We start from the raw sequence: 16361 nt of genomic DNA, 5'->3' as shown, positions 1-16361 counted from the left end.
TCCCCAGGGCTATTTTACATATTGAATGGCTCTTATTCTAATGTATGATTTAAAGTAATGCATTGTTTCACTAGTTATATAGATCTCTTATTGACACATTTAGCTACAAAATATCAAAATATCACATTTCTTAATATGACCACAGATCTCAACGGGAAAGTCTGTCAGTACTGGGAAGCTGTCAAGCTTACTTGATGGCTACAAGTTTTCCGAAATTCTGGTTTTCTCTTGAGAGCTTCCTTTTTATCAAGGCAATAAGTACTGTCAGTGGATTTTCTTGAAGGGAGAAGCTCACATTCATTTTGAAAAAGTGTATGACAAATAATCAAGTCTAATCGTAGTTTCTGTCATTCATTCTTTCAAGTAAAGGGGTATTCCATAGAAAAGAGGCTAGCTGAGTTCACTCAAATTATTCTCCTTGGGACATAGTATGTTGGAATGTGGCAGATAGGCTTCATGTGTACTTCCCACATCATCATATAAGATGTTTTTAAAATGTAGATTTAAGGATAATGATTTGGTAAAGATAATTTTTACTGCTTCAGGGCATTTTAAAGTGAAAGTGTTTTGTTTTTTCTGCAAGTAAGAGGTGGTGGAGGTAACTACTGTTGCAGTTTGGCACCATGGCCTCCGTTCGTACTAAGTTTTACCTCAGCAAATGTCAACATAGTGAGAAGGCAGATGATGTCTAGTAACAATATGAAGAGTTTTGACTCATGGATCCATGAAAGGATCTCGGGGACTGCAAATGTTCCACAGAGCACACTTGGAGAACTGCTGTTCTAAATAAACCGGGGAGAGTCTCCCAATGGGTCTCCACCTTTGCCTCCCCTTCATTTCCCAGAATCCCTCTCCCTGAGTTGGACTCCCCACCTCCCAAAATTTAGCTTAGAGCATTGCTCCCATTCTCTGCTAGAAGAGAACTCACCCCCTAGAAGTTTGATGCCAGAATGTGTCCTCAGTCTGGGAAGTGAGGTGGAGGGACAGGTGTTTCCCTTTGGAACTAGGAACAGTTTGTGCCTGAAGGCACCAGACCCACTGATGACCTATGTTGGTTTCGCTGTATATCAGCTTACGATGTATTCATATTTCAGACAGAAATCTGACATATCTCTAAGAGACATTATATTGGGCCTTTCCTTTTACATGGGTCTCATGCATCTGACTTGAGGCCTACAAAGTATGAAGAGCAGTACCGTCCAATAGAATGTACTGTGATGAGGGAATTGTTCTCTATCTACACTGTCTCATACGGAAGTCAGAAGCAACATGTGGCTATTGAGCACTTGAAGTATGGCCGCTGTGCTGAGCAGTTGAAATTTTAGTTTTATTTGCTTTAATTTAAATAACCATATATGGCTAGTAGCTGCCATATTGGACAGTGCATATCTAGAATGTTCTTAGTTTTCAGTCTCCTCCCCCAACAGAGATACTGTGTGACTCACAGGTTGATGTATATTAAAATTATCTTCATGTGGAGGTCATGGATTTGTCCATGTGGGTCTTAGACATATCCTTAAAATACAGCAAGCCCAAGAAGTTGAATTAATTTGTATTTTAAAAATAGAGCATATAGACATTAACCAAAATATGATTTATCAAATCCATGTTGTAAGTATTCAAAGATGCCCGTCACTGGAGCTCATCCTTATGTATACTACATTGGGACTCTTGGTGGTGTTTTCATTAACCTGGTAAATAAGCAGGCACGTATGTTTTCACTTAGCCCCAGAGAAAAGATTTATTGAACACAACGTGTATGGACTCCCTTGCAGGCCCTGTACATAATTGGAAAATTATAGAGCAGAAGATGTCAACCTTAGAATGCCACCACCTTAGAATTCTTCACCTATTGCTCCTTCCCATACTTTCCCCCAAAGTTCAAACAGTTCCATTTCCCTTCACCCTTGGACCGCTCTCCTAGAGGGAAATATACATTAAGTTTTTACAGTTGTGGAATAGAGAATTCTCTAAGCATGTCCCAAAGATGAAAAACCATAGAGAAAAACATAAAACTTCTCTGTGTGAACCACACACTCACAACATACGAACACATGCCCATAATCAAATACAAGTAAAAGATTTTAACAGACAAAGGGGTAATAACATGCCTCAATGTTATTCAGCCAAAGACCACCAGGAGCACATCTGTGGGCAGACAAGTTGGGTTTATTACCTGTTGCTGTGAGGGAGAACACACAGCATCAGGGACCAGAGGGCATCTCAGTGTGAAGGAGTTAGACCCTGTATAGGATTTGGGCTTTGGTTGGGTGATTTGGGGGAGGGTCTATAGAAACAGAGGCTCACTCCAGGTTGGGTGTTGTCTGGAAGTGGGGCCAATTCTGTGATTGGGCATCTCAATAAATCTTATCTGTTGACAGGGCCGACTAGAGCAAGGACAAGGCTGTGACTGGAAAGAAGCAGCAGTCGCTCATATGAGCCAGCACGGGGAGATGTTTGGTATTTTGTCAGTTGCACAGTGCCTTGTTTTTGTCTGTGCTAAGACAACGTGCTGTAGTGGTCTCATTTTGTCTCACTTTTACATGTTCTCAGAGTGTCCTTGTCTAATGTTGATGTCCTGTGAGATGACCTGTGTCCAACAGGAGAATAACATGGTCCAGCTGTGAGTATCAGGCTGGCTTCTGACCACACTGAGGCCCCGCTGTAAGTGTCAGACCAGTTCCTGATGCTGGGGCTGCTTTTTCTTCTTTCTAAATTCAGTATTTTAAAATAACTACAACTCAATCAAAAACTAATTAAAGAATATTAGAAAACAATTTGGAAAAAAAGAAATGACAATATCGAACAAATATATTAGATAAATAAATGCCAAAAAAAGAGAGCACAGAATAAGAAATGGGAATAAAAATTACAATCTACCAGCTTGGCAAAGATGAAAGTAAGAGATGAGAGTATCAACCAGAGGGTGGGGAGAATACACTGTTATAAAGATTGATGGGGTTGAAAACTGGTACAAAATATGTAAAGGATGCTTTGGAAAAATGTCTCAACAATTTAAATGTGCTTACATTTTGACACAGAAATTTCTCTTTTAGAAATTTATTCTAAGAAGATAATCACGCATGTTCTTAAAAGTATACATTCAAGGATGTTTCTTGAATTATGGTTTATAAAAGCAAAGAACGGAACTTATCTAAATGCTACGATCACTATAACTTTGGTAACTATGACTAGAAGAACACTTAATATGTCTCAGGGATTAATGCCATATGATATACATAGGAGGTCAAATTTAATCCTCAAAGCAAACCCCTGAGGCTCCCAACATGAGATCCCTTTGTATGAACAGGGAAAGGGAGACTCCGAGAGGTTTAGGAGGTGTTAGAGCCAAGGTTGAGCCCAGGGATTTTCTCTTAGAGCCCTTGTTCACTTGTCTCCCATTGGTTCTCTGTCCCTCAGGTGATGGTTATGACTCTGCAATCCATGCAAGTGAATTGTTGCAGTGTTCCAGAATATTCTGTTATAGGCTGCTAGACTCAGAGCTGAGGAGTGTATTCAACGGGCAGTCAGTCTTAACTGCCCAAAACAGAGTAAAGTCCATCAACCAGTGTCTATTTCAAGGCGTCCAGTGAATGAGGATCAGCTAGACTCTAGAGATGCAGCGAAGAGCAAAAGAAGACTCTGGCATTGTCCTGAGGGCGATGGACATTTAGCAGAAATGACAAAGATAAATGAAACTCCTTCGGAGCAAGTGCTGTGAGGAAAACATTCATGATGACATGAAAGCAGAGAGCCAGAAGAACTAACAGGTTCCCTACCGCTGCTATCAATGATATCTAAAAGATGGATAAGATTCATGGTATACGAAACAAGAACAGAATTATATAAAATTATATGCAGTCACACAGCTAGAAAGAGCTCTTGAAAGTTAAAAATATGATCATAGAAATGAATAATTCAATAGATGAACTGGAAGATTAAAGTCATACTCCCATGAAGTAGTACAGATGGAAAAGTCACGGCAAGCAGGAGAGAAGACCTCGAAGAATATTAATCCATCAATCAAGGGATTCCAACACATTAGTAGTACCAGTTTCGAAAAGAATGGAGAGTAGGAAGTGATAAGAAAAAGTTAAGAAAATTTCTCAGCGTTTACAGACAAAAATTTACATCTTGAATATCCTAACAAAGTTCTCACTACAATAGATGACAACAGACCCACACCATGACAAACACATTGGAATTTCTGAGAGAAGATGGAAAAGCAAGCCCTTGAAAACTTTAAGAGGCAACAATCACAGACCTGGAGGCTAGCAGACGTTGCAGCAATGCCTTCCAGATTCCAAGGAAAACATATTCCAATGCGGAGTTCTATACCAAGTCAGGATGTGAGTAAGGGCTGGGGCAGCCTAAACGTATTTCAGATGTTTAGAGTTTCACTGTTTTGCTTTCCATGTTCCCTTCCTCAGGACACCACTGGGCAATGTGGGGAACAATGATGGAGAACATCAGAAAAGGGAGAAAAGTCAGATCCAGGCAACAAAGGGGCTAGAACAAGAGAGAGACAAAAGGAGAAGGAGATCCGGGATGTCAGCCCTGCCCCAGGTGTGCAGAGAACCAGTCCACGTGGGGCAGGACTGAGGGCTGTGGGACAGCTGTGTTCACAAAGAGGAAGCTGGTGAATTGTCAGGTGTGGTTGAATATATTCATGGACATTTAGACTCTGGAGAGAGTAGTGGAATCATTTAGTAATGAATACAGAAAGTAAGCAAATGAAGAAACAAGATATCTGTTAACTCTAGGGAACATAAAAAGTTGATTCAAGACAGGAAAAGTAATCATAGTCTACAAGATGCTCAGTTGTGACTAATGTTTACCTGGTGATAATGCAAACACTGCACATTGAGCTTATCAAAATTGTAAAGTAATTATATTGGGTAGATGGGGGTGTGTGAAAGAAAAGCCAGTTTATTAAAGATGATGCATAAAACTGAATAACAAAGAAGGAGTATTGGAAGTATTCTGTTTAAAGGCATAGAAGTAACAATCAGAGAATCAGCAAAAAGAACTGAAACAAGTTGTCTGTGAGATTCAGGAAAAAGGCGGGGTTGGTGGGAGGGCGTTGGGCATCTGTCTTCCTAAGAAGCCTTGTGGAAGCACTGGACCTTTTAAACTATGTGCAAATGGATGTTTAGTAAAAATAGAAAGACAACATGGTAGGTGAGAGAATGGGCTCTGGAATTGTCCTCCCAGGAGCATCCTAGAAATGGGGCAGTGGCTAGAAGGAGACATGGGACTGAGTGGGGGATTTTTATGGGAGGATTTCGTTTTGATTTATTTAGTTTCTTTCTTTCTTTTCTTTTAAAATGGGAGCTATTACAGCCTGTCTGTATGCAGGAATGAGTGAGCCAGTAGAGAGCAGGAAGTTGATGATGCAGGGGAGGGAGGGGACATGATCTTGTGCCCAAACTGAGAGGTGGCCTTAGACAGGAGCAGGACCATCCATCATCACTGCTGTGAAGGCAGAGGATACAGGTACAGATGTGGGGTGTGGGGGGATGATGGCGCAGTTCTCACCTAGTCCTTCCTTTCTCTGAGTGAAAAAGGAAAAGAGCTCATCACCTGAGAGTGGGGAGAGAGTGGAGGGGATTGAGGAGGGAGGAGAAAGAGAAATAACTCCCTCAGGAGGTGTGAGAGTGAACTGCCTCAGGAAATGGCATCTGGAGAGAGCAGGGCTGGGGCCACTCAGTTCTGTGCTCATCAGCTTAGAGAGAGAGTTCCAGCCCTGGGGCAGTAGCAGGAGGATACATAAGAAACCAGGAGAAAATGCAACAGAATTATCTCCAAGTGTGAGGATAATAGTTATTATTACTTTATCACTTATAATTTTTAACATTTTATAATTTTCCTACAGTGAATATACATTATATCAGATGTATTATACAATATACATATACATCATAATCAGAATATAAGCTTTGTTCAAATATTAAAAGGGAAGCAGATGGCTAGGACAGTCCAGAGCTCGGGGCTCAGAGCTGGAAGTGCTGGGCTCCGTGTCTGGGCAATGAGCTCACAGAGCCTTTTCTCCATCTCTCAGGACACTGTTCTCTATGGAGGCCAAGCAGGATCTTTCCCTTCTTTTTGGGGTGTGGTCATTTATTGGGATCTTGTCGGCTCTTTGATGCTCTTAAGAAGATGCTTTTTGTAGTTTACACGGCATCTTTAGCTATTTCCAGTGGGAGGATTGGTCCATATAATCTAGCCCACCTTTCTCAGAAATGGACATTCTAAGGCAAAATAGTTGAGTGAAGAGACCCTCGAGGACAGGATCAGAATCGGAGTCTGAAATCCTGGTCTGAGGGTGACCTGTCAAGTGTTTTACAAGTTTAAGGAATTTTAATGTAATTTATTTTTGAAAACATTATTCATGCACACACGAGAGAATTCAAATGATACTCAAGAATATACAAAAATAAATAAGTCACTTCATTCGTTCCCCATCTCCCATTCACCCAAGTCCTCTACCCAGAAACCATCACAGTTAGCAATTTCTCATTTCTATGCCCAGAAAAATGTATGTATGCATTAATGTATACTGTTATGTCAGTAAAAGGGCTCAGGTGACAGACTGGGAGGAAATATTTGCAAATCATATATCTGATAAGGGACTTGTTTTAGAATATATATAGAGCCCTCAGAACTCAACAATAAGAAAACAAATAATTAAATCTGAGCAAAAGTCTGAACAGACACCTTCCCAAAGAAGATCTATGAATGGCTAATAAGCATATGAAAAGATGCTCAACGTCATATGTCCTTAGGGAAATGCAAATAAAAACAACAGTGATAACCATTACACACCTATTAAAACATCCTGAATTGAAAAACTGCTGATGCCAAGGGCTTACTGGGATGTGGATCAACAGGAGCCCTCATTTGCTGTGGGCGGGACACAAAGCAGCACAGCCGCCATGGAAGGTATTCAGCAGTTTCTTATAGAGCGAAACATCGACTTACCATGCACCCTGATCACTCTCCTAGGTATTCACCTACTCCTCTGAAAACCTACATTTGCACGAAAATCTGCATGCAAATGTTTATAGCAGAACACCCCTTAAGTGTGGGCAACATATAGTGACTGACTTCCTTCTAAAGACTACTGTATAGAAAGGGAGGGGAAAAAAAGGAACTTCCCAGGGAAAGACACGACCTCAGCCTGGCGGTGAAGGTTAACATCATCAGTGATCAATCAAGTGGGTACAATAGACACTTGATATGTTGTGTAGAAAATGGCACTTCACCTCTGTGGGCTTCTTCCCAGAAACCCCAGAGCCCCGGTCAACCAAACACAAACTGAGAGACAGTCTACAGTATAGCTGAGCAGTACTCCTCAAAAATGTCAAGGTCATCACAAACAAGGAGTCTGAGAAACTGTCACAGCCAGAGGAGCCTGAAGGAGACGTGATTGGGACTTAGTGTGGTATCACGGATGGGATCCTGGAACAAAAAAAAGAAAAACTAATGAAATCCGAATAAAGTATGGAGTTTAATATCAGTATTGCTTCATTAGCTGTGATAAATATATGATAGTGATATACACGTTAATATCCGGGGAACTGAGTGTGGGACATACAGGAACTCCGTACTAACTTTGCAACTTTTCTGTAAATCTCAAACTACATATTCTAAAATAAAAGAGATTATTTTTTAAAGCAGCCCTCAGAAAATGAATAGGGAGTAGAAGAAAAACATGATCTACTTTTCAGTTTTCCAGAGTGTTGTCATCCAGAGGCTGGAGACGGGTTGTGGGGACAACCCATGGAAACCTCAGACGCAGGGCAGGGCTCCAGAGCTCCCCTCTTCTCCAGTCCCTGCCCCACTCCCGAGCCTGAGCCCAGGGCTGCTCAGAGGCATCCTCATCCCCCATTGATGTCCAGCCTCCAGATCAGCCACCTCTGCCTGACTCAGACCACAGCCCATCCTCTGCCCTGGCTGTGGGAATAGGAGAGAGCAGAGCAGTGGTGCCTCTGTGTGGCCACAGGGCTGAGGACAGAAGACCGGAGCTCCCCTTTGGCCTCTTCCCCAGGACCTCCCCAGGGTCTCCCTGTGCTCCCAGCAGCAAGGCAGGGCTGTGCACACAAGGGGGAGCCCCCAACCAGTGTCAGGTTCACAGTCTAAATTGTTTCCCAAAATACATGCTGACACAGACGTTTCCCTCCCCACTGAATGACCGTGGACTTTGTCCTCAGGTAGCAGCAAGATCTCCAGGCTGGACCCACAAACATACTGGGTGCCCTCAGTCCCCTGGATGAGACCTTGAATCCTGGAGATCAGGTCACTTGTTCCTGCTACCGTTTCCAGGGTGAACTCTCCTCCTCCAGGGAATCAATTCTGGGTTCTCCATCCCTAGGATGTGGTGAAAGAGGGGGACTAAGAGGAAGAGATCCCCACGGTAATGGCCTAGGAAGATGGGGAAGCTCCTGAAGGAGTGAGGAGAGAGAGGAAACAGTGACCTTAGGGGGATGAGGCCAACAGCAGTGGAAGGGGAGGAACCAGGAAGGAAAGGGGCAGAGGAAGCAGTCAGCCTAGTGGACACTGTGCAGGGAGGGATGGGTTCTGTGTGTGCAGAGGCACAGGGACTCCTGGCTGGGGCAGTGAGGTGTCTATTTTCACTTGGATGGTAATTACAAAGGTGTCAGCTCTGTAATTGGTCAACAGCTATGCTTAGGTTTAGGCATTTTTCCATACTTACAGGTGTGGTGTAACTCAAACACAGAAGAAAGGGAAAAGAAGAGCAGAGGGGAGGTGATTATGGGGCTTCCCCTCTTCCACAGCAACACCTTCCCCTCAACCCCAACCCTTTAAGGGACAGAAAGGGTGGATTTTGCTGAAATTTTCCCATTTGTCCCTCCAGACCCACTATCTACCCTTCTCCACCCTGCTCAGTGTCCTGAGCTACTGACCTGTAAGTACTAACTCAATGAACTCCCTTGCCCACTGGGGTCTGGTTGTGTCCAGCCAGTGGGACATTCCAGAAGGAGATCAGATGGAGGGAGGAGAGTGAGATCAGGATATTTATTCTCTTAGCTCCCTGCTTGCAGGGTGGCCACATGTTGACTGACACTTCAGCCAAAGGTGATAGCTCCTTCAGATGGCCCCCTCCACACAGCCTCTACTCCAGGTTCCAGTAACTGCTCCCTCCCACCACTGCTTCAAGCCTAGGGACAGTAACCATTGCCTAACTAGTCCCAAGGTACTGCACTATCTCTTAAAATTATCCTAAAAGCTGCCCATATCTAAGTAAATTGTCCTTTTATTGAACTCTTCTAAGATTATTCTATTGGAATATTTCATCCATTCCTTTCTGAGATCCTGTCTAAAAGACTCTGTATCAGTGCAATCTAATAGATCTTTGCTGTGATGATAGAAACTTCTATCCACACTGTCCACTATAGTAGCTACCGGCCACGAGTGGCAATCAAGCACTTGCAATACGGATAGTGCAACTGAGGAACTGAATTTTTAAACTTTGTTTAAATTAAATAGCCACATGTGACTAGTAGCTACCTATTGAACATACGGCTCCACAGGGTTTCTGAGAGGAGGTGGTTGGACATAGATGGTCTGTTCAGCAAATCTGTTCTTCTTTTTGATACTCATGAGGACTAGATTTCTGAGCCTATCCTTCAGTTAGGTGAAGCCATTCAGTAGAGAACTGCCCAAGGTGTAACTGATGTGTTTCAGCTTGAGTGGAGGTGATCAAGAGCACGTGTGCCTTCTCCATGCCCTCTGCCTTCATTCATCAGCTGGACAGAAGCAGAGGAGCCAGTGGAGGACTCTGCAGCCCTAAGGTATGGGCAGAGCCACGCATTCAAGGGGCCTGTGTCCTTTAGCATGAACCAGAGCCACCTGATCTGCATCGACCTGTGAGCTCAATGAGAAATTAATCTTTATAGTATTACACCACAGAAAGTTTGCACTGCTTGTTACCATAGCTAGCCTATCTTGACTAATGTAAGTGGGGAGATTTAGGACTAAGCTGCCATCTTGCCCTACTTGAACCCAGAATTAAGTGCTCTGAAAGTGTGGAGAGAAAAACCATTGGTCTTGGATGGATGGTTATGGGGCTTCCTCTCCTTGTCCTTCCTTATGGCCTGACGCTGAACTATATTTACTGGTTCATGGCAGGACAGCAGGGCCTCTGGCTGACATCAAACACCTTGATTTGTAAACTCCTTAGGGCTCTGGAAAGCCCTAAAGGTTGTTTCCTGGGCCTGGGAGTTTCTTCTTAGATTCTTTGTTACACCGATGACTAAGTGCTCCCAAACCTCCCTTGGGCCAGCTTGTAACTATGTGAAGTTGTTGCGGGGCACTTTCCCTTTACTGGAAGACTCTTCATGGCATTTCCAGCCCTACTGGCATTGACTCTAGTCTCTATGGAATAACTAAGAGGCTTGGTGCATCCTTTGCATTTTGTGCCTCCTACTCTTATAAGTAACCGTCAACCAGTGAATCTTAATATGAGTAACATCATGTGTCACCAGGAGTGTGAGTCACCGTACCTCACACCACGGTTGCCATCCAGAATGGGTGTCATGGCGTTCTACAACTGGGGAAAAAGGTTGACCAGGCCACCCTTAGAGTGGAAGACTTCTCCCCGAAGGCAGTGGAAGTTTGTTTGGCCTTGTTGGATGGTCAGTAACTGGTGGTTGTGGGAATGAGTCTAAAGACCATGAAAGCACTAGTGAGGTGGCTCCTCCGGGAAAGAGCAACTGAGGCAGACGAGGGGCCCAAAGTCAATTCCCTGACTCCTTTTTCTAGGTGGAAGTCTTCTTCCAAGAAGGAGAACAAGAAGAAAGGAAAATGAGGAGGAGTAACACTAGCTGCTCCGGGAGGAAAGTGCGATAGGCCTCCTCTGAGCCTCTGTTTCAACAGGTGGAGGCAATCATCTCTAGTTCTAAAGCCAGTTCTTGTGCAGCACACTCTACAAGGGCCGAGGGCAGGATCATCAAGAACAGGCACAGTAGTGCACAGAATAAGAACGAGGTTCCCTCTGGAGCTGGAATTGCTCCTGTCGGCATCTGGAGAGCATGGATTATTCCTTTGCATGATGGAACAACGTCGGTGCTGTTGAATGAAGCTGAATGGAGGGTTATAGGGGGAACTCATGACCCTTATCACTAGTGAGCTTGGTAAAAACGCTGAGCCAGGCCTCCTGTTCCCATTCCTAAAGTGGGTACTTGGGAGAATTGGGTATACCTACTCCCTCTGGGGAGATTTCCCTGAGAATGCATGCACAGAGCCACAGCCTCTCTGAAACAACTGGGTTTTGTTTTTTTGTTTTTATTTTATTTTATTTTTTTGAGGAAGATTGGCCCTGAGCTATCAGCTGTGCCCATTTTCCTCTGCTTTATATGTGGGACGCCTGCCATAGCATGGCTTGATAAGCGGTGTGTACGTCCATGCCAGGATCCAGGCCAATGAACCCTGGGCCGCCCAAGCAGAGTGCATGAACTTAACTGCTGTGCCACCAAGCCGGCCGCTGAAACAACTATTTTTTGTGAGAAGCTGTTGAGGAGACTCCCTGATGATATGAGCCTTCGACTCAGAATGTTGGGTGATTTAATAACAGTCGTCCCCCAGAGGTCCCTGGCTTTGACTTTATTCCTCTGACAGGTAGGGGAAGGGCCTGTCAGAAACAGAATCATCATTCCCCACCTCAGGAGAAGGAGTGCAGTAAAAGGCCCCATAATGTGACACAGGTTCCTTTCTGGGAGATAAGGAAAGGGCGAACATGAAAGGGAGGACCAATGGCTGGATTCCCTGCAGAGGCCCCTTTGCAGAGGGGAACATGGCAATGGGTCCTGAACAGATGGACAAGATGGAAATTACCGAGGAGACAGAAGGAGGCTGGCGGGCCTGTGTGAAAGTGAGCAGGCCCTGCAGAAGCCATGGGGAAAGGACATGTGAGGGCTCGAAAAGAGAGTGCTCTGTGAGCTTGAGGAGTTATTGGAAGGGAAAAATCAGAAAAATGGATTGAGGAAGTCCCTGGGGTGGGGTCCTTCTCAGAGACTGGGATTGTTAGGTCTGTGTCCCAAGGCCCAGCCTCTGAGGTCCCACAGTCCCCAGAATCCCCAGCGCAGCTCTTAGGGGACAATACTAAGGGACTATAAATCCAATTGTAGTGAATGGGGATTTCTGGGGAAATAATTGCAGCCCTGCCTCTGAAAATTCAAGTTTCCCTACATCCTAATTAGAATTCTTTCAAACAAAAGGACTAAGGCTGGGCCTGGTGCCCCACCACCTCCAGGAGATTGTCCACACACACTACAGTTTATATGTTGGAAAAGGGTGAGGTCTCAAAACATTCCTGTGCTTGCTGGACCCAGGAGCTCAATGATCTACTGTCCCAGGATCAGAGGAGGGCCTTCGTAAAAGAATCGCCCCCTCAGAGTTGGTACATGTGTTAGCGAGAGCCAAGAGAGAGCCACGTCACCGTAGGGCATTTGACCCCTTTGTTTGGACTGTGGTGATTGTCCCCTTATCAGCTTGTATAATTATTATTTGGAGGTACATAAGTCCTGAAATGTATACCTACCTGCTGGTTGGACAAGGTCATTGTGACCCCTGCGGGTGGCTTCAGATGATGTTGGCCAGGTTCTCGGCCTGCACTGGCAGCAGCCTCAGACACCTGTTGGCTGTGAGAGCCTGTCTGTGCTTCCAAGGCTGATGGAGGTAGTGCAACTGAAACAGACTTGTGATCCCGAAGGTGAAAAGGAAATTATCCTTTTCATTCAGTAATTAAAGCAGGTGAGATGCTACTCATCCCAGCCCCCACCCCATCCAGCCAATGAAAAGGTCGCTGGTGCCTGGCATCTCACTGCGGACTACGGAGGCAGTTTACCACTATTCCTGCAGACCCTGGTATCGTTACTGTGGGTGGACAAACTGCTGCCACCACTGGCCTTGGGAGGCAGCCTTGGACGTTGCTAACACCTTCTGTTCTATAGTCCTCCAAACAGGAACATTTTTCTTTATTTAGCAAGTCATGCAATAATTTTTGCTATACTTCTGCAGGAGTCTTTAAAGTATTCTGCAATATGCATCAATGGATTGAATAGACCTCGGCACAATGTAAGCTACTGGCATTGTACTGATAGTAGCCCCCAGTGAAGAAACCGCTCAGATCACGTTGCCAACCTGATTAAGGCTGGGTGGGCCTTGAGTGAAGATCGAATCCAGGGCTCTCTATCTTTCTTGGGAGCCACCCAGCAGAGCCCAAAGAGACATGCCACAACCTAGTGAGGACAAACCGTTAGCCTTACAGCCTCCGAGAGAAAGTGCCCCCACCCTCCTGCCAATATCTGATTAACCTCTTTGGACATTGGAGGCAGCACATCCCATGACTTTGTATCAAATTCCCCGACAAGCAACAAAACTTGAACAGGACCTGGGACCTGTGAACAAGAAGACTTGGAAGTGTCCAATCAGCTGTAAAGCAAGCCCCGCCTTTGGGCTCCGCCTCCTTCAGGCCTCCCAGAGATATGGGTGGCTGTGACCAACCCCACTAAAGTATCCGGCAACGAGATTCTTCCAGCATCCGCCAGCCCCTGGGCTTTTGAACTCAACGCCTTCCTGTCCATCGAGCAGGACAGCCTCAGCAGCTGCCGGCCTCCTCCTGCGCCGGAGGGAAGACTGATCCTCTCACCAGAGGGAAGCTTGTCACTCTCCAACCAGGCGCTCCTGTCCTGCTATGAGGCCTGCTGTGGCGGGAGTATAGGTAACTTTTTTACCTTATTTTTTAATCTTGCTATGGCTTACTAATTTTCTTTGTTTAAAATGTTTTGAATAGCAAGATATTCACATCATTCTATAATCAAACAGTATTAAAAAATACCAGATATTTCCACCCTAATACTATGTATGCATTCCTGGAGAAAACCTCCCAAGCTGCCAAGTGTCCACAAAAGTAACAAGGTTTTGGGGGAAAATAGGTTCTGGGCAGACAACACAGAATCTACACATTTTGTAGCCATACACTAACAAAATAATAACAATCCAAATAAAAATACTAGCAGAGGTTTTAAAAGACTTGTTAAACTCCTAGGCGATAAAGATTATAATACGAAATGAGGGACTTTACTAGGATCTTTTTTAAAAAAAGGTAAAGATACCTTGAGAGTGTAAGGAAAGTGTTTATGGAGACAAGGAGGAGGGACGTCACCATCGGAAGTCAAGACAAGCAGCCAAGGTTTTGCACTAAACGTAGATGCCAACGATGGGCGGCTCAGGCTCATTGTTTTGTGCTTGTTTCTTTCACACTGGCTTAGAAAAGACTTCTGGTTTTTTTGCTGTCTTGCTACCTTCCTTCCTTCATTAATAAGCAGTTTACACAGCTCCAATACAACCTTATGCCACAAAGTGCGGTCTGCACTGAAATCATCGTTTCCTGTCACGGCAAACGCATCTCACTGACACTTACAGCAGAAGACACCTAAGAAAGCTCTTGTGGGGCAGCCTAATGACACTTTCTTCTGCACTGTCGAGGGGACCTCAGCAACAAATTGTTGTGGCCCTTGTGTAGAATGGGACTGCAGCAGCATCTTAATTTCTTGTTCTCAAAAATGTGCTTGAAGATTGGGGGGATTACTTAGTAAGCACTTCAAGACAGAGAATATGTCCAAACGGAGTGAAGAGGGAGGAGGAGGGTGAATGGCCTCGTGCTCCGCGTAGCATTCTTCCCCAGCTGGCTCTGAGTGATTGCGTTTGGTACTTTGCATTCAGCTGCTGCTACTCAGCACAAAACGTTACCGTGCCGGGACAGTTGTATATGACAGAATGCAGCTTCACTTTATGCCCACACCATTCCTCTGTTTATCCTTTGGCTTTAAGAAACACTCATTGCCACAGTAGAGACAATGAAGGGTCTTGCTCCCAATCCTGTCCACCATCCATCCAGCTTACACCTCATCCCCAACCACATAACCACCTTCTTTAGTTTCTTGCGTACCTTCCAGTTTATGAAAATGTAGATAGACTCTGGTTCCCTCCTCTTTTCTAACACAGAGGTAGCCTATGAAGCAACATTCTTCACTTTGTTCTTTTCACTTACAATACACCTTAGAGATCTTACCAAAAGTACACAGAGAACTCCTGCATTGCGATTACTTTTTCAATGCATAGTATTCCAGTGTGTATGTGTAAAAATTTAGCCAATCCAAAATTGATGGATGTATGTATCGTTTTCAATCTTTTGTTAAAACAAATTGCAGTGAATAAACTTGAACAGAATATTTTTTTGCATCTATGTGAGTATATCTGTAGGAAGAATTCCAAGGAATGGGATTGCAGAGTTTAAGGGCATACACCCTACAATTTTGACAAGCATTGCTTAATTGTCCTCCAAAAGGTTTGTCATAGTCGAACTTCTATGAGCAATAAACGAATGTGCTTTTCTTTCCACATCCTCACCAAGAAAGTCCATGTGAAACTTTTGGATTCTTGCCAATCTGACGAGAGAGAGATGGAATCTCTGTGTAGTTATTGCTCTTTCTTTATTATGAGGTTGAGCATTTTTTCATAGTTAAAGCTGTTTTTATTTGCTTTTCTGTGTGACCTGTCTGTAGCACTCCTTTATCCTTTTCTCTGTTGGCTTATTAGTCTCTTCTCAGTTTTTACGTGCTTTTTATATATTAGAGAGATCATTTCTTTGTGATATATAGTAAAAATATTTTTACAGTTTGTCATTTGTATTTTTATTTTCTTATGACATTCCTTGCCATTCAGTACTGTTTTTTGTTTTTATGTAGTTCTATTATTAATTTTCTCCTTTATGGCTTCTCAGGATTTTGAGTCATAGAAAGGCTTCCCGATTCCAAGATTATAAAAGAATATTTCCTTCTCTTTTTACGTTAAAAACGTTGACCCAATTGGAGTTTATCATGGTATACAGTGGGAGCTATGGGCTCCAACTTTCATTATTATTTTCTGTATAGGTATCTGGTTATTCCCAAATCATTTATTGAATACTCATCCATCTTTCTCGGTGATTTACTATCTAGTTGTTATCATTCACTAAATTACTATATGTTTTTGATCTTATTTGTGGACTTTCTCTTCTTTTTCACTCATCTGTCTGTTTATGCGCCTCTGTCACATTGTTTCATTATTGTGGCTTTACGATGTTCTCACGTCTAGTGAGGCTGGCTTCCCTCAAGCTCCTCTTGTTTGGGGTCCCTTGCTACTCTTCTTTGCTTATTTTGCATATGAGTCTTTGAATCAGCTTCTCCAGTTAACAAGAAAGACTGTGATATCCTTATTTGTTATTGAGTTAAATTAATATACTAGCCAGGGGGATTAACTTTATGATGATTAGTATATCTATTCAAGAACAATTT

The 16361-nt window shown here is 43.7% G+C and overlaps 1 long non-coding RNA gene across 1 annotated transcript in view; it reads left to right on the top strand.

Annotated features, from left to right (window-relative positions):
• Positions 1-16361, top strand: part of LOC139077459 (uncharacterized) — a 186965-nt gene that overhangs the window by 70374 nt on the left and 100230 nt on the right. The gene's annotated exons all lie outside the window — the stretch shown is intronic.

The sequence above is a fragment of the Equus przewalskii genome, chromosome 19, assembly GCF_037783145.1.
Source record: "Equus przewalskii isolate Varuska chromosome 19, EquPr2, whole genome shotgun sequence".
In the NCBI taxonomy this organism is placed as follows: Eukaryota; Metazoa; Chordata; class Mammalia; order Perissodactyla; family Equidae; genus Equus; species Equus przewalskii.
This window is presented reverse-complemented; position numbering and strand designations above follow the sequence as displayed.